General features: G+C 38.8%; 1 non-coding gene across 1 annotated transcript; it reads left to right on the forward strand.

Annotated features, from left to right (window-relative positions):
• The first annotated feature begins 712 nt into the window (after nucleotides 1-712).
• LOC112713721 (small nucleolar RNA R71) lies at nucleotides 713-816 on the forward strand. Its single transcript, XR_003158691.1, has one exon. It is a non-coding gene; the product is annotated as a small nucleolar RNA R71 (small nucleolar RNA).
• Nucleotides 817-18,641: the final 17,825 nt, after the last annotated feature.

The following is an 18,641-nucleotide window of genomic DNA, read 5'->3' on the forward strand; positions in this document are numbered from 1 at the left end:
TGTGATAAAGAGTTGAGATTGCAATTGAGGGTACCATGTTGATGGCACCATTGATGATCACAATTTCGTGCACCAGGATTTTGTTTCACTCATGAAACTTAAAGTGGCCTTAGATAGATCAGAGACTATGTTTGCTAAGCTAGAGGGGCTCTGCTCAGAATTCTCTGTCTATTGCTAAGAAGATAATGTAAAAGGCTTGCCATTGCTAAGCCTATTTCTTCCACCATTATTAAAGCCTTGTTGAGGCTTTTGTTGATCCTTCCATGAGAAATTTGGATGATTTCTCCATGAGGAATTATAGGTGTTTCCATAGGGTTCACCCATGTAATTCACCTCTGCCATTGCAGGGTTCTCAGGATCATAAGCTTCTTCTTCAGAAGATGCCTCCTTAGTACTGTTGGATGCATTTTGCCATCCATTCAGACTCTGAGAAATCATGTTGACTTGCTGGGTCAATATTTTGTTCTGAGCTAATATGGCATTCAGAGCATCAATTACAAGAACTCCCCTTTTCTGAGGTGTCCCATTACTCACAGGCTTCCTCTCAGAGGTGTACATGAATTGGTTATTTGCAACCATGTCAATGAGTTCTTGAGCTTCTGCAGGAGTTTTCTTTAGGTGAATGGATCCACCTGCAGAATGGTCTAGTGACATCTTAGAAAGCTCAGATAGACCATCATAGAATATATCTAAAATGGTCCACTTTGAAAGCATGCCAGAAGGACACTTTTTGGTTAACTACTTGTATCTTTCCCAAGTTTCATAGAGGGATTCACCATCTTTTTGCTTGAAGGTCTGAACATCCACTCTTAGCTTACTCAGCTTTTGAGGAGGAAAGAACTTGGCTAAGAAGGTCGTGACCAGCTTATCCCAAGAGTCTAGGCTATCTTTAGGTTGTGAGTCCAACCAAGTTCTAATTCTGTCTCTTACATCAAAAGGGAAAAGCATGAGCCTGTAGACTTCAGGATCTATTCCATTAGTCTTAACAGTATCACAGATCTACAAGAATTCAGTTAAAAACTGATAGGGATCTTCTGATGGAAGTCCATGAAACTTGCAGTTCTGCTGCATTAGAGCAACTAGTTGAGGCTTTAGCTCAAAATTGTTTGCTCCAATGGCAGGGATTGAGATGCTTCTTCCATAAAAATTTGAAGTAGGTGTAGTATAATCACCAAGCATCCTCCTCGCACCTCCACCATTGTTATTGGGTTCGGCCATGTCTCCTTCTTTTTCGAGATTCTCTATAAGGTTTTCTCTGGATTGTTGTGCTTTAGCTTCTCTTAGTTTCTTCTTCAGAGTCCTTTCAGGTTTAGGGTCTGCTTCAACAAGAATGTCCTTGTCCTTGCTCCTGCTTATATGAAAAAGAAGAGAACAGAAAAAGAAGAGGAATCCTCTATGTCATAGTATAGAGATTCCTTTATGTGAGTAGAAGAAAAAAAAGAATAGAAGAAGGAGAATAGAAAAATTCAAACACAGAGGAGAAGAGAGGGTTCGAATTTTTAGATAAAGAGAAGAGTTAGTAAATGAATAAAATAAATAGAAAGAGATGGGAGGGGGAGAATTTCAAAAATTGTTTTTGAAAAAAGGTTAGTGATTTTCGAAAATTAAGAGAAGAAATAAAATTAAAATTAAAATTTGAAACAATTAGTTAATTAAAAAGAATTTTGAAAAAGGTAAGGTGATTTTTGAAAATTAGAAAGAGAAAAGTAGTTAGGTGGTTTTGAAAAAGATAAGAAACAAACAAAAAGTCAATTAGTTAGTTAAAAAAGATTTGAAAATAAATTTTGAAAAGATATGAAGTTAAAAAAGATTTTGAAATTGATTTTGAAAAAGATATGATTTGAAAAAGATTTTTTGAAAAGATATGATTGAAAAAGATGTTTTGGAAAAGATTTGATTTTTAAAATTGAAATTTGATTACTTGACAAAAAGGATATGATTCTGGAATTTAAAGATTGAACCTTTCCTAACAAGAAAGTAACAAACTTAAAATTTTTGAATCAATCACATTAATTGTTAGTAAAGTTTTTGAAATTTTGAAATGAAATTGAGAAAAATATTTTGAAAATCAATTAAAAAAATATTTTCAAAAATATAAAAGAAAAATGAAAAAGATTTGATTTTTGAAAAAGTTTTGAAAAGATAAGATTTTTAAAATTGAAATCTTGACTTGACTAACAAGAAACAACTAATTTAAAAAAAATTTTGACTAAGTCAACCCAAAGATTTCGAATTTTTGAGTAACACAAGGAAAAGATATTTTTTATTTTTGAATTTTTAATGATGAGAGAGAGAAACACAAATATGACCCAAAACATGAAAATTTTGGATCAAAACACATGATGCATGCAAGAACACTATGAATGTCAAGATGAACACCAAGAACACTTTGAAGATCAAGATGAACATCAAGACTTATTTTTGAAAATTTCAAGAAAAGAAAAACATGCAAGACATCAAACTTAGAAATTTTCAATGCTTAGACACTATGAATGTAAAAATGCATAGGAAAAACAACAAAAAAACACAAAACAAGAAAATATGAAGATCAAACAAGAAGACTTATCAAGAACAACTTGAAGATCATGAAGAACACATGCATGAATTTTCGAAAAAATGCAAAGTTTTTTAAAACATGCAATTGACACCAAACTTAAAAATTGACACTAGACTTAAAAAAGAAACACAAAATATTTTTTATTTTTATGATTTTATTGATTTTTTGTATTTTTTTCGAAAATTATTTTTAGAAAAATGAAAACAAAGAAAAAATTTTTGAAATATTTTTGAAAACTTTTTGAAAAGGAAATTACCTAATCTGAGCAACAAGATGAACAGTCAGTTGTCCAAACTCGAACAATCCCCGGCAACGGCGCCAAAAACTTGGTGCACAAAATTGTGATCATCAACAATGGCGCCAATAGACTTGGAGCTCTCAAACGTGAATCACACTTTGTCACAACTTCGCACAACTAACCAGCAAGTGCACTGGGTCGTCCAAGTAATACCTTACGTGAGTAAAGGTCGATCCCACGGAGATTGTTGCTATGAAGCAAGCTATGGTCATCTTGTAAATCTCAGTTAGGCGGATTCAAATGGTTATAATTATTTTTGAATATAAAGATAAATAAAGCATAAAGTAAAGATAGAGATACTTATGTAAATCATTGGTGAGAATTTCAGATAAGTGTATGGAGATGCTTTGTTCCTTCTGAATCTCTGCTTTCCTACTGTCTTCATCCAATCATTCTTACTCCTTTCTATGGCAAGCTGTATGTAGGGTGTCACCGTTGTCAATGGCTACTTCCCATCCTCTCAGTGAAAATGGTCCAAATGCTCTGTCATAGCACAGCTAATCATCTGTCGGTTCTTGATAATGTCGGAATAGGATCTATTGATCCTTTTGCGTCTGTCACTATGCCCAACACTCGCGAGTTTGAAGCTCATCACAGTCATTCAATTCCTGAATCCTACTCGAAATACCACAGACAAGGTTTAGACTTTCCGGATTCTCAAAAATGCTGCTAATGGATTCTAGCTTATACCACGAAGATTCTGATTAAGGAATCCAAGAGATACACACTCTAGCTCTCGCTTGTAGAACGGAGGTGGTTGTCAAGCACGCGTTCATAAGGACGGATGATGTTGAGTGTCACGGATCATCACATCCATCAGGTTGAACTGCAGCGAATATCTTAGAATAAGAATAAGCTTGAATTGAATAGAAGAACAATAGTAATTGCATTAATTCTCGAGGTACAACAGAGCTCCACACCTTAATCTGTGGTGTGTAGAAACTCCACTGTTGAAAATACATAATTGATGGTGGTCTAGGAATGGCTGTGAAGCCAGCCCCCAAAATGTGATCAAAGGATCAAAAGATAATCCAGAGATGTCTAATACAATAGTAAAAAGTCCTATTTATACTAGACTAGCTACTAGGGTTTACAGAAATAAGTTTAAATGCAGAAATCCACTTCCGGGGCCCACTTTGGTGTGTGCTTGGGCTGAGCTTGAGCTTTACACGTGCAGAGGCTTCTTTTGGGGTTAAACGCCAAGTTATAACGTGTTTTTGGCGTTTAACTCTTGTTTGTGACGTGTTTCTGGCGTTTTACTCCCGAATGCAGCATGGAACTGGCGTTGGACACCAGTTTGCGTCGTCTAAGCTCGAACAAAGTATGAACCATTATTTATTGCTGGAATGCCCTGGATGTTTACTTTCCAACGCAGTTGAGAGCGTGCCATATAGAGTTCTGTAGCTCCAGAAAATCCATTTCAAGTGCAGGGAGGTCAGAATCCAACAGCATCAACAGTCCTTTTTCAGCCTGAATCAGATTTTTGCTCAGGTCCCTCAATTTCAGCCAGAAAATATCTGAAATCACAGAAAAATATACAAACTCATAGTAAAGTCCAGAAATGTGAATTTTGCATAAAAACTAATAAAAATATCTCTAAAAGTAGCTAGATCCTACTAAAAACTACCTAAAAATAATGCCAAAAAACATATAAATTATCCGCTTATCAATTGACTCCCCTCTGACAATGGGACATCTGAATCCGAGATTAGAGTCTTCGTGGTATAGGCTAGAATTCATTGGCAGCATTCTTGAGATCCGAAAAGCCTAAACCTTGTCTGTGGTATTCCGAGTAGGATCTGGGATGGGATGACTGTGACGGGCTTCAAACTCGCGACTGTAGGGCGTGGTGACAGACGCAAAAGGATAGTAAATCCTATTCTTACACGATCGAGAACCAACAGCTGATTACCCATACGATATCTGTGCATGGTATTTTTCATTCGAGACGAGCAATCCGACAGTTGATTAGCCGTACAGAAACCGTAGAGGACCATTTTCACTGAGAGGACGGGAAGTAGCCATTAACAACGATGACACCCCACATAAAGCTTGCCATAGAAAGGAGTATGACGGATTGGATGAAGGCAATAGGAAAGCAGAGATTCAGAAGGAACAACGCATCTCCATACGCTTATCTGAAATTCCGACCAATGAATTACATAAGTATCTCTATCTTTATTTTACGTTTTACTTATCTTTTAATTATTAAAACTCTATAACCATTTGAATCTGCCTGACTAAGATTTACAAGGTGACCATAGCTTGCTTCAAGCCGACAATTTCTGTGGGATCAACCTTTACTCACGTAAGGTTTATTACTTGGACGACCCAGTGCACTTGCTGGTTAGTTGTGCGAAGTTGTGAAAAAGAGTTGAGATTACAATTGTGTGTACCAAGTTGTTGGTGCCATTGAGATTACAATTTCGTGCACCAATAACACAGTATCAAAATATTAAAATATCATAGTTTGATCGAATTCTCTCTACAAAATATGTTCTACACAACTTCCAGTCAATATTGAAAATTATTTTCTATTTTGTTGTTGGTGGTTTGAAGCCCGGGGTGGGGATGAATTTTACAAACTCTGCCAAGTGTGCAACTGTCCCAAAATTTGCTCCTTGCATTGGGTCTATCTTGAAAGTTATTTTCCTCTTAGATTGCAGCTTGTCATGCTTAGTTTCCTGTTTTAGAGGTGGAGGTGGGTCTGATGGAGAGACCTAGTGAAATTGTTAACAGAATTAGTGACCAATACAACCTAATAAAAACCAATCAATATATAATCAAATAGTATCAATCAATTGGATCTAAATAACATTTACTCGTGTATTATAAACCAATACAAACCAGTTAACAGTTAATTAAGTATTAGAAAAGAAGTAAAACAAGTATTAGAAAAACTCGTAAGCAGTAAACTAAAGAGTTGCTATAGTAATACAATTGTCTAAATATATGTAGTTGTACAGTTATACTATTAGAGAAACATGATAGAATAAGATTGTCCTTTTAAATTAATGAAAAAGTAATACAATTGTTCTAACAATGGTTGCTCCAATAAATAAATATATGTAATTTCAATCAAAAAATACTTGATAGATAGTAAAGAGTTTTGTTTATAACAGATTCCACAATAAAGCAGAGGTTTCATTCTTGTACTTGAAGTAAAAAAGAACGGGAAGAAATAAAGAAAAATAAAGAAAACATAAACAAGGCAATTATCTATGTTCGATCTCTAAATCAATGCATGCAGTATAAACACTAAATGAAAATCTTAGAATGACTCAATATTTAATTTGTGTCTGTTTACGGTAAGAAATACTTGAGTGTTCTAGCACTTGTTAACTATTAGTCTTTACTAAAATGGTTGTGAAATACTTTTTTTTTAAGAAATTACCCAATCAACAATTACATTAAAATGGGGTATAAAGGAGTAAATTGTTATTTTAAAATGGAATATAAAGAATTAATATATAATCAAATGGACAAATAATTGAAAGATTCAGTTGATCATAGCCACAAACATGCAAAAAAATTAAACCCTAACATACAAGAACTCTATCATCATCAACAACCATAATCAGCCACATTTTTCCAAAGTTTCACTGATGAAGTAGAGTGAAAAAATGAAAAACAAGCCACAACCAACATTTTGAGAAAAATAAAGCATAGTATGTTGAGAGCAATAATTTTGTTACTAACCTGTTTTTGAAGAGATGATGATTCCCAAGTAATTAATCTTCACAATAGGGGGCGAAACAAGTAAGAAAAGCTTCAAACCATCAATACTGCAACACCCCATGGTTCTTCTTTGACGAAAACGTAAACAAGGGGAGAAGGAGGAAGAAGAAGGGTCAATTGGGTTTCACTTTTGAAGTGGTCAATGTTTGGGTTTTCATTTAACCCCTTTCTCATATCAAACGACGTCGTTTCTAATATTTTTGGCGCCAAGAGTAAAACGGCGTCGTTTTGAGAGTGTCAGGTGTCATTTAAAATTGTGAGGTCAGCATTCTGGTGACGAAAAACGACATAAGGGCTAATTTGAGGTTCGGGTCAAAATTTTAACGTATAATTAGAGTCAATTGAAAGCTTAAGGACTAAATTGAGACGAAGTCAAATTTCAAGGACTAATTTGAGTATTAACTCCAAGAGCATTCATTAAACGCCATTACCAACTCATGATGTCGGTAGAAATAATAAGCTTGATATTTGAAATTTTATTTACCCGTGGTAAAGTCATCGTTAATTTTAATTAAAAATAAAAATAATTAAAATAAAGTATACTTTTTTATTGTTAAAGTTTTCTAAAAGTATAAAAGTATCTCTAAATTTTATTTTATTTCAATTTTGTTATAAAAGTTTTCGATTTATATCAAATATAATTTTGGCAGCTAAATTTTTAAAAAACTTATGACTATATTAATAATAATTTCACAAAAATTATTTTTAACACAAGCAAGGCAAATATAGTTATCATGTATTATTGTTAAATTAGTCTTAAATTTTTTAAAAGTTTAACTGTCAAGGATATTTTTAATATTTTTAATATAAATAAAAAATTATTGAAATAAAATTGAAATAAAATAAATCTTAAGGATATTTTTAAAACTTATGACAAATTTTAAAAAAATATATATTTTATTCAAATAATTAATTTTTTTTACCGTCTAAGCATTAGTAACTTATATCTGAAATAAAAATCAAATTTAATTATTTTATTCTTACCAGCGATAAAATCATAGCTAATTTTATGTGAAAATAAAAAATAATTATATTTGTTATCGATGACCCAAGCATTAGTAATTTATTTCTAAAATTAAAACTAAAATTTATCTATTTATTAGAATTCAATTTGAAAATTAACTTTTTTTTTAGACATTAGTCAACTTATTTAAAACTTTATTTCTATATTCACGTTTATATTCTAATCATTCTTTTTTCAAATGTGTTCGTAGCTCGAGTCCAGAACGGTTCGTGTCCAATGAGTGTTGAGGTTCAGGGAATTGTTGGAAGCTGGATTTGCATGGGCTCCGGAAATGAGGCGGATGAGGTTCCTTCGACCTGGCGAGGCGTTGAGTGGGGGGAGGAGCCACCTGCAAAGATTCCAACGCTCAAATTAGTATCCGTACAAGAGATACTATTAGGGTTAGGATAGGTGACGTACCTGGGAGAGGGGTAGGACTCTCCCCTTATATAGTCTGTGCTCGAGCGGGACCAACAGGAGCATACCCTCCTTCCTGGAAGCTTTCTTCCAGCTATCTAGGTGCTGTGACCAGGCAAGAAAAGAGGGGATTCGCGGGTCGGGGGACCCGTCGGGTCGTCGACTCGGTACCCATGCCCGACTCACTAATGGGTTGGGCCGGAACAATGCCCTAAACGTGCTGATCACTAGGCTAGACGGTGATTGGCGCATTCGAGCGACTCGCCTTTTTCCTGGTTGATTTCTCCTTAAGTTGGGAATCCGTCGATGGAAACTGCAACCCCATGCGCGTGCATTGCCCCCATACGTAGCTTGGTGCGTCGCTTCGAACTCCGCACTGAGCATTCAATGCTCATTATGTCTTATTTGAAAATCCAAGGGAAAGGACTATTATGCCTCTGCCTTTTCGCGCTCTACCTTTATGGTTAACATTCTGACTTCCTCCAAAACTTCTCTTATTCCTTATTTTCCATTCCCTACCACATTTGCTTCTACTTTCACTCTCTGAGTTGTTCTTGGCTGGGAGATTTCTGCGAGCCCTTCTCCATTCGCTTTCCTCTTTTTACCTCTTGAATATTTTCCTGGTAAGCATTCTTTATTCCTTTTGCTCCTTTATTGTTTTATGGTTGCTTTTTTCATTATCTCTGCCGATTGACGCATGCCATTCTTTTGCCTTTGGTTTATGCCTACTTAACTGTTGTAGCCTACATTAGATAGTTGCTAAGGGGCACCATTTAGGTGTCTATTTCTTGAATCTGGGCTTTAGATTAGCGTGCATGTCATGGATTAGTAGCGTGGTTAACTGTAGGCCAGTTTTTGTTTATTTTTTGAGTTTACGACCTCCCAGGTTGACTTGAGTGGTGCCCCCACTATAGGTATGGCTCGACCACCAGCGCCAAACGTCATTGATTTTTACGCTTGGGTAACCTCGGATGTGAAGGATACGCCCCCTAGGATAACCAAAGAGGAGCTCCAAGAATTTTGGGACTCCATTTCCCTGTGTGGGGGAGGTCCGGAGAATGCAAACTACCAGGTTTACGTTTCGAGCGATCGGGAACGTGTTTGCCACAAGAACATGGCGATCCCCGGGTAGTTAACTAGTTGTGTGTCTATAAATCAATGTTCACTACTCTGGGAATCTGACTTCCCTTCTCTCCCTTTGTGATGTCTCTGCTAAATCATTGTGACGTCGCTCCTTCATAACTCCATCCTAACAGCTAGGCCACGATCCGCTGCTTTGAGCTGGTGTGTGAATATCTAGAGCTCCCAGTTTTTATAAATGTGTTTCTTTATCTCTTCCTATTGACAAACCTTTCTTGGGAGGGAAAAACAGAAAAAGGGTATATGTCCTTCCGAGCCGTGCAAGGTAGAAGAATCTTTGGGCTCTCTAAGGATTCCTTCCACGGCTTCAAAAGTACCTTCTTTAAGGTCAGGCCGATTCAGGGTTACCATCCATTTTAGTTGACCCTGGAAGGAGAAAGACGGATCCCCACCTATTGGAGCTTTGGGGCTGGCTCTGCCTATTTATTAAAGGTGACTCACGATGGGTTGCATAAGGAGGACCATTGGATTGCCGACAACTTGTTGACTATCTTTGGGCCTCGAAATCTTAATCCCCATTTGTTATTAGGTGATCAGAAAATCGGTCAAGCCCACATTGGTAGGTTATTTCCCATTCTTCCTACTAGACTTTCCTTTTAGTCTCCTTTGGGGTTTCTTATTAAAACTTGCTTCCTGACTTCCTTACTTGCATTTTTCTTATAGTTTCTATGGCTAACGGGAAGACCACCATGACGGAGCTGATGACCCACTTCCTTGGCGAGAGTGATGATGAGGACTCTTCTACAACCCATTCAAAGATCCCGGGTACCATTATTGTCGGCGAGGGGAGTGGTCGAACTGCTATTGAGGATCAGGGTGATTCTCAGCCATCTGGTAGTGCCCGACCCGATCATCCTCTGAGGAGGGTTATGGAAGAATCGATCAAACAATAGGGGCCTGATTCCAAGGCTCACCTTGATCTGAACATCGTCCCCAACCCCAAGAAGAGAAAAGGTCCTACTGGAAAGACCTTAACGGTGATGGAGAGGAGCTTCGATGCCGACCATTTTATTGATTCCCAACTTCTCCCTGGAACTGAGAAATTCTTTCAAGAGGAGGACCTTGCCGCTCAGGCGAAGTGGACTTATCGTAGCCTCTTTCGAGCCGCATCCATTACCCAGAAGGCGGAGCCCGTTTTGGCTTAGTGTCAAGCTCTGGAGGGAAAGCTTTGCGCCTCTCAAATAGACATCATTGAGTTGAAAACCCAACTTGCAGAAAAAGAGAAGAAAGCGGAGGAGGATGCCTCCGAGATCAACAGATTGGTGGAGCGCGACCTCACTGTCTCTAAAGAATTGAATGTTGCTCAGGGTTGAGTCATTTTTGCTAAGGCCAAGGTTAAGGAGCTGGAGAAAAAATTGAAAGAGCTAGAGGAAAAGCACAGCAAGGCGGAGAAGTCGGTCCAGGTTGCTCAGCAAGAGGTTACCTCTCTGAAGAAGAGGAACAAGGACATCGTGAGGGATGCTAAAAAAGTTGTTAGGGCTATTGAGGATGGGATCAAGGCCCAGATTTCCATCTTGGCTCCTGATCTTGTTACCTCCTTGGTTGGGGCCTTCAAGATCGTTCATGATGGCAAGATTGTACATATCCCTAAGAAGTCGTGACTTTCTTAGCAACTTTTAGCTTCCGTTGATTTGGCTCGTTCTCTTATAGTTTTAATTTGTTGTTTTAACTTGTTTGGATGATGTGATGCCCTTGCTTTGTAGTACTTCTAATTTGTTGGGCCGATGCGATACCCTTATTTTGTGATATTTTATCGCGAGTTGCTTTATATTATTCTCGGACCGACTAGTTACCTTTGAAAAATATTTGTAGCTTTCTTATTTTCCGATTTTATCGTTTGGCTGGTAGGCCGTATATTTTGCCTTTATGGTACTCTTTGCTTCAACTAAGGCTCCCGGGGTGATCAGTCCCGGTTAGCCGTGGTAAAAAAAACAATGATACATGTAATTGTTAAAACAAGCAAAATGACATAACATATATGGTATTTATAATGAAACGATTGCATATGTTCATGGTAATTATAATGAAACAAGATAACAAGATGTCAAACAGGATGACGAGATAACCAATGATAATGAACGAGAAAAAAGAAAACCATTAGGTCTTTAGGTCACCCTTTAGTAGTAGAATCTTCTTAAGTTTGTTTCAGTCCATGTCCTTGGTACTTTGCTCCCGTTCAGGCGTTCCAGCTTGTAAGCCACCTTCCCGAGTACCTCTTTTATCTTGTACGGTGCTTCCCAATTAGCTGCCAACTTTCCTTCTCTTGGGGTTGATAACCTGATGTCATTTCTTCGTAACACCAGGTCGTCTGGTACGAAACTTCATTTCAGCACCCTAGCAATGTACCTTAAAGCTACCCTTTGCTTTAACGCAGTTTCTATCAAATAGGCCATTTTCCTAATTTCATCAATCAGATCTTTCTCTACCGCTTCTTCAATGCCTCCGAGAAGCAGCCTTGGGCTCGGTTCCCCGATTTCGACTGGGATTACCGCGTCGATCCCATCGGTAAGTCGGAACGACATTTTCCCGGCAGAAGATTGCGGCATCGTCCTATACGACCATAGGACCGAGGGAAGCCCGTCTGCCTAGGAGCCCTTTTTCTGGTCTAGTTGTGTCTTCAGGCTGCGGAGGATGACCTTGTTTGCAGCTTCCACTTGGCCATTGCTTTGTGGATGTTCGACTGAGGAGAATTTTTGCTTGATCCCTAGCCCTGAGAAGAACTCCCCAAACCTCTTGTCCACGAACTGCATCCCATTGTCCGAAATGACAACGTCAAGGATTCCAAACCAGGAGAGCACTTGTCTCCACGTGAACTTCCGACAGTTCGCCGGTGATATACTGGCCAATGGTTCCGCCTCAATTCACTTGGTATAGTAATCAATGGCCACAATTAGGTACTTAACATGCTCAGGACTGGTGGACAAAATTGTGATCAACAATAATGGCTCTTTGGCATGTGCCTAAAAACATTAACTCAGCACTTTCTTTTCACAATCTCGTTCAACTAACCAGCAAGTGTACTGGGTCGTCCAAGTAATAAACCTTACGTGAGTAAGGGTCGATCCCACAGAGATTGTTGGTATGAAGCAAGCTATGGTCACCTTGTAAATCTCAGTTAGGCAGATTAAATGCTTTTGGGTTTCGAAAATTAATAATAAATAGAAAATAAAAAGGGATAGAAATACTTATGTAGATCAATAGTGGGAATTTCAGATAGGCATGTGGAGGTGCTGTGCTCCTCTCGGATCTCTATTTCCTTATTACATTAATCCAATCCTTCTTACTCCTTTCCATGGCAAGCTGTATGTAGGGCATCACCGTTATCAATGGCTGCATCCCATCCTCTCAGTGAAAATGGTCCTATGCTCTGTCACAGCATGGCTAATCATCTGTCGGTTCTCAATCAGGTTGGAATAGAATCCCTTGATTCTTTTGCGTTTGTCATCACGCCCAGCCTTCAGGAGTTTGAAGCTCGTCACAGTCATTCAATCCCAGAATCCTACTCGGAATACCATAGACAAGGTTTAGACTTTTCGGATTCTCATGAATGCCGCCATTAATTCTAGCTTATACCACGAAGATTCTGTTGGGGAATCTAAGAGATATGCGCCCAGCCTAGAGTAGAACGGAAGTGGTTGTCAATCACGCGCGTTCATAGGTGAGAATGATGATGAGTGTCACGGATCATCACATTCATCAAAGTGTAGTGCAACGTATATCTTGGAATAGGAATAAAAGAGAATTGAATAGAAAGTAATAATAATTATATTGAAACTTGAGGTACAGCAGAGCTCCACACCCTTAATCTATGGTGTGCAGAAACTCCACCGTTGAAAATACATAAGTGAAAGGTTCAGGCATGGCCGAATGGCCAGCCCCCTGAATGATCAAGAGACCGAATGATCAAAGACTACAGAGTCAAAAGATTAAACTGTCAAAAGATGTCTAATACAATAGTAACTTATCCTATTTATACTAGACTAGCTACTAGGGTTTACATGAGTAAGTAATTGATGCATAAATCCACTTCCGGGGCCCACTTGGTGTATGCTTGGGCTGAGCTTGATCTATCCACGAGCTGAGGCTTTTCTTGGAGTTGAACTCCAAGTTATAACGTGTTTTGGGCGTTCAACTCCGGATCATGACGTGTTTCTGGCGTTTAACTCTAGACAGCAGCATGTACTTGGCGTTCAACGCCAAGTTACGTCATCAATTTCCAAATAAAGTATGGACTATTATATATTGCTGGAAAGATCTGGATGTCTACTTTCCAACGCCATTGAGAGCGCGCCATTTGAAGTTCTGTAACTCCAGAAAATTCATTTTGAGTGCAGGGAGGTCAGATTCCAACAGCATCAGCAGTCCTTTGTCAGCCTTTTGCAGAGTTTTGCTCAAGTCCCTCAATTTCAGCCAGAAATTACCTGAAATTATAGAAAAACACACAAACTCATAGCAAAGTCCAGAAATATGAATTTAACATAAAAACTAATCAAAACATCCCTAAAAGTAGCTTGAACTTACTAAAAACTACCTAAAAACAATGCCAAAAAGCGTATAAATTATCCGCTCATCACAACACCAAACTTAAATTGTTGCTTGTCCCCAAGCAACTGAAAATCAATTAGGATAAAAAGAAGAGAATATACTATAAATTCCAAAATATCAATGAATATTAATTCTAATTAGATGAGCGGGACTTGTAGCTTTTTACTTCTAAACAGTTTTGGCATCTCACTTTTTCCTTTGACGTTTAGAATGATTGGCTTCTATAGGAACTTAGAATTTCAGATAGTGTTATTGATTCTCCTAGTTAAGTATGTTAATTCTTGAACACAGCTACTTTTATGAGTCTTGGCCGTGGCCCTAAGCATTTTGTTTTCCAGTATTACTACCGGATACATAAATGCCATAGACACATGACTGGGTGAACCTTTTCAGATTGTGACTCAGCTTTGCTAGAGTCCCCAGTTAGAGGTGTCCAGAGCTCTTAAGCACACTCTTTTTGCTTTGGATCACGACTTTAACCACTCAGTCTCAAGCTTTTCACTTGGACCTTCATGACACAAGCACATGGTTAGGGACAGCTTGATTTAGCCGCTTAGGCCTGGATTTTATTTCCTTGGGCCCTCCTATCCATTGATGCTCAAAGCCTTGGATCCTTTTTACCCTTGCCTTTTGGTTTTAAGGGCTATTGGCTTTTTTTGCTTGCTTTTTCTTTTTTTCTTTCTATTTTTTTCGCCATTTTTTTTTCGCAAGCTTTTTACTTTTCACTGCTTTTTCTTGCTTTAGGAATCAAATTCATGATTTTTCAGATCATCAATAACATTTCTCTTTGTTCATCATTCTTTTAAGAGCCAACAAATTTTAACATTCATAAACAACAAGATCAAAAATATGCACTGTTTAAGCATTTATTCATAAAACAAAAAGTATTGTCACCACATCAATATAATTAAATTAATTTCAAGGATAAATTCGAAATTCATGTACTTCTTGTTCTTTTGAATTAAAAACATTTTTCATTTAAGAGAGGTGAAGGATTAATGGAATTATTCATAACTTTAAGACATGGTTACTACATACTAATGATCATGAAATAAAGACACAAAACATAGATAAATACAACATTAAAAACCGAAAACAGAAAGAAATAAAGAACAAGGAATGAATCCACCTTTAGTGGCGTCTTCTTCTTGAAGGTCCAACAATGTCCATAAGCTCTTCTATGTCCCTTCCTTGCCTTTGTTGCTCCTCCCTCATTGCTCTTTGATCTTCTCTTATTTCATGGAGAATGATGGAGTGCTCATGATGTTCCACCCTTAATTGTTCCACATTGTAGCTCAAATCTTCTAAGGAAGTGTTGAGTTGTTCCCAATAGTTGTTGGGAGGAAAGTGAATCCCTTGAGGCATTTCAGGAATTTCTTGATGATGAGCATCCTCATGCATCTCTTGAGAACCGTGAAGGGTCTCTCCTCCTTGCTCCATCCTCTTCTTGGTGATGGGCTTATCCTCTTCAATGGGGATGTCTCCTTCTATGATAACTCCAGCTAAGTAACATAGATGGCAAATAAGGTGAGGAAAAGCTAGCCTTGCCATGGTGGAGGGCTTGTCGGCTATTTTGTAGATTTCATTGGAGATGACCTCATAAACTTCTACTTTCTCCCCAATCATGATGCTATGAATCATGATGGCCCGATCCACAGTAACTTCAGATCGGTTGCTAGTGGGAATGATGGAGCGTTGAATGAACTCCAACCATCCTCTAGCCACAGGCTTGAGGTCCAGTCTTCTTAGTTGAACTGGCTTGCCTTTGGAGTCTCTTTTCCATTGAGCTCCTTCCACACATATGTCCATAAGGACTTGGTCCAACCTTTGATTAAAGTTGACCCTTCTAGTGTAGGGGCGTTCATCTCCTTGCATCATGGGCAAGTGAAACGCCAACCTCACATTCTCCGGACTAAAATCTAAGTATTTCCCCCGAACCATTGTGAGATAATTCTTTGGATTCGGGTTCATACTTTGATCATGGTTCCTAGTGATCCATGCATTGGCATAGAACTCTTGAACCATTAAGATTCGGACTTGTTGCATGGGGTTGGTTAGGACTTCCCAACCTCTTCTTCGGATCTCATGTCGGATCTCCGGATACTCATTTTTCTTGAGTTTGAAAGGGACCTCAGGGATCACCTTCTTCTTTGCCACAACATCATAGAAGTGGTCTTGATGGCTTTTGGAGATGAATCTTTCCATCTCCCATGACTCGGAGGTGGAAGCTTTTGTCTTCCCTTTTCCTTTTCTAGAGGATTCTCCGGCCTTAGGTGCCATTGATGGTAATGGAAAAACAAAAAAGCTTATGCTTTTACCACACCAAACTTAAAATATTGCTCACCCTCGAGCAAGAGAAGAAAGAAGAGAAGAAGAAGAAAAAGAAAATGGAGGAGAGTGAGAGGAGATGGATTCGGCCGAGGTATAGAAGAGGGGTAAGTGTTGTGTGAAAATGAAGGAGAATGGAAGGGTATATATAGGGAGAGGGGGGAGTGTATGTTCGGCCATTTAGGGTGAGAATGGGTGGGAAAATGGTTTGGAATTTTTGAAGGTAGGTGGGGTTTATGGGGAAGAGTGGATGGATGTGAGTGGTGAAGGGGGTGATTGGGAAGAGGAATTGAGGTGATTGGTGAAGAGTGTTGGGAAGTGTGACATGGGGAATACTCATCACAAAATAGGATTAGGAGGTAAGGTGGGAATATAGTAGGTGGGGATCCTGTGGGGTCCACAGATCCTGAGGTGATCCTGTGGGGTCCACAGATCCTGAGGTGATCAAGGAATTCCATCCTTGCACCAAATAGGCATGTAAAATGCCTTTGCACACCATTTTGGCGTTTAAACGCCGAGTGGTGCACGTTCTGGGCGTTCAACGCCCATGTAAAGCATGTTTCTGGCGTTGAACGCCAGTTTCATGCTTGTTACTGGCGTTCAGCGCCAGCTTTTTCCTCTAGGCACATTCCTGGCGTTCAGCGCCAGAATGTTGCTTGTTTCTGGCGTTTAGCGCCAGATTCATGCTCTGTTCTGGCGTTGAACGCCAGCCTGAGCCTCCTCCAAGGTGCGAATTTTTTTCTGCTGTTTTTGCTTCTGTTTTTAATTTTTTTGATTTTTTTCGTGACTCCTCATGATCATGTACCTAATAAAACACAAAATAACAATAAAATAAAATAAAAATTAGATAAATAAAATTGGGTTGCCTCCCAACAAGCGCTTCTTTAATGTCAATAGCTTGATAGTGGCTCTCATGGAGTCACAAAGGTGATCAGGTCAATGTTGTATAGTCCCAACACCAAACTTAGAGTTTTGAATATGGGGTCTTAACACCAAACTTAGAGTTTGGTTGTGGCCTCCCAACACCAAACTTAGAGTTTGACTGTGGGGGCTCTTCTTGACTCTGAACTGAGAGAAGCTCTTCATGCTTACTCTCTTTTGTCACAGAGGGATGGCCATGTGCCTTAAACACAAGGTAGTCCCCATTCAATTGAAGGACTAATTCACCTCTGTTGACATCTATTACAGCTCCTGCTGTGGCTAGGAAAGGTCTTCCAAGGATGATGCAATCATCCTCTTCCCTCCTAATATCTAAGATTATGAAATCAGTAGGGATGTAAAGGCCTTCAACCTTTACTAACACGTCCTCCACTATTCCATAAGCTTGTCTCAATAACTTGTCTGCCAATTGTAATGAGAACAAGGCAGGTTGTACCTCAATGATCCCCAGCTTCTCCATTACAGAGAGTGGCATAAGATTTATCCCTGACCCCAGATCACATAGAGCCTTTTCAAAGGTCATGGTGCCTATGGTACAAGGTATTAAGAACTTGCTAGGATCTTGTTTCTTTTGAGGTAGAGTTTGGTGAATCCACGTATCCAATTCACTAATAAGCAAGGGAAGTTCACTTTCCCAAGTCTCATTACCAAACAACTTGGCATTCAGCTTCATGATAGCTACTAAATATTGAGCAACTTGCTCTCCAGTCACATCTTCATCCTCTTCAGAGGAAGAATAGTCTTCAGAGCTCATGAATGGCAGAAGGAGATTTAATGGAATCTCCTTGGTCTCTGTATGAGCCTCAGATTCCTTTGGATCCTTAATAGGAAACTCCTTCTTGCTTGAGGGACGTCCCAGGAGGTCATCCTCACTAGGATTTTCGTCCTCCTCCTCCCTTGTGCATTCGCCCATATTGATTATATCAATGGCCTTGCACTCTCCTTTTGGATTCTCTTCTGTATTGCTTGGGAGAATACTGGGAGGAGTTTCAATGACTTTCTTACTCAGCTGGCCCACTTGTGCCTCCAGATTTCTGATGGAGGATCTTGTTTCACTCATGAAACTGAAAGTGGCCTTTGACAGATCAGAGACTAGATTGACTAAATTAGAAGTGTTTTGTTCAGAATTCTCTGTCTGTTGCTGAGAAGATGATGGAAAAGGCTTGCTATTGCTCAGCCTATTGCGTCCACCATTGCTAAAGCCTTGTTGAGGCTTTTGTTGATCCTTCCATGAGAAATTTGGATGATTTCTCCATGATGAGTTATAGGTGTTTCCATAAGGTTCACCCATGTAATTAACCTCTGCCATGGCAGGGTTCTCAGGATCATAAGCTTCTTTAGAAGCTGCCTCTTTAGTACTGTTGGATGCATTTTGCCATCCATTCAGACTTTGAGAAATCATGTTGACTTGCTGAGTCAAAAGTTTATTCTGAGCCAATATGGCATTCAGAGCATTAATCTCAAGAACTCCTTTCTTCTGAGGTATCCCATTATTCACGAAATTTCTCTCAGAAGTGTACATGAATTGGTTATTTGCAACCATGTCAATTAGTTCTTGAGCTTCTGCAGGCGTTTTCTTTAGGTGAATGGATCCACCTGCAGAATGGTCCAATGACATTTTCGAAAATTCAGATAGACCATAATAGAATATATCTAATATGGTCCATTCTGAAAAC

The sequence above is a fragment of the Arachis hypogaea genome, chromosome 9 (genome assembly GCF_003086295.3).
Source record: "Arachis hypogaea cultivar Tifrunner chromosome 9, arahy.Tifrunner.gnm2.J5K5, whole genome shotgun sequence".
Taxonomy (NCBI): Eukaryota; Viridiplantae; Streptophyta; class Magnoliopsida; order Fabales; family Fabaceae; genus Arachis; species Arachis hypogaea.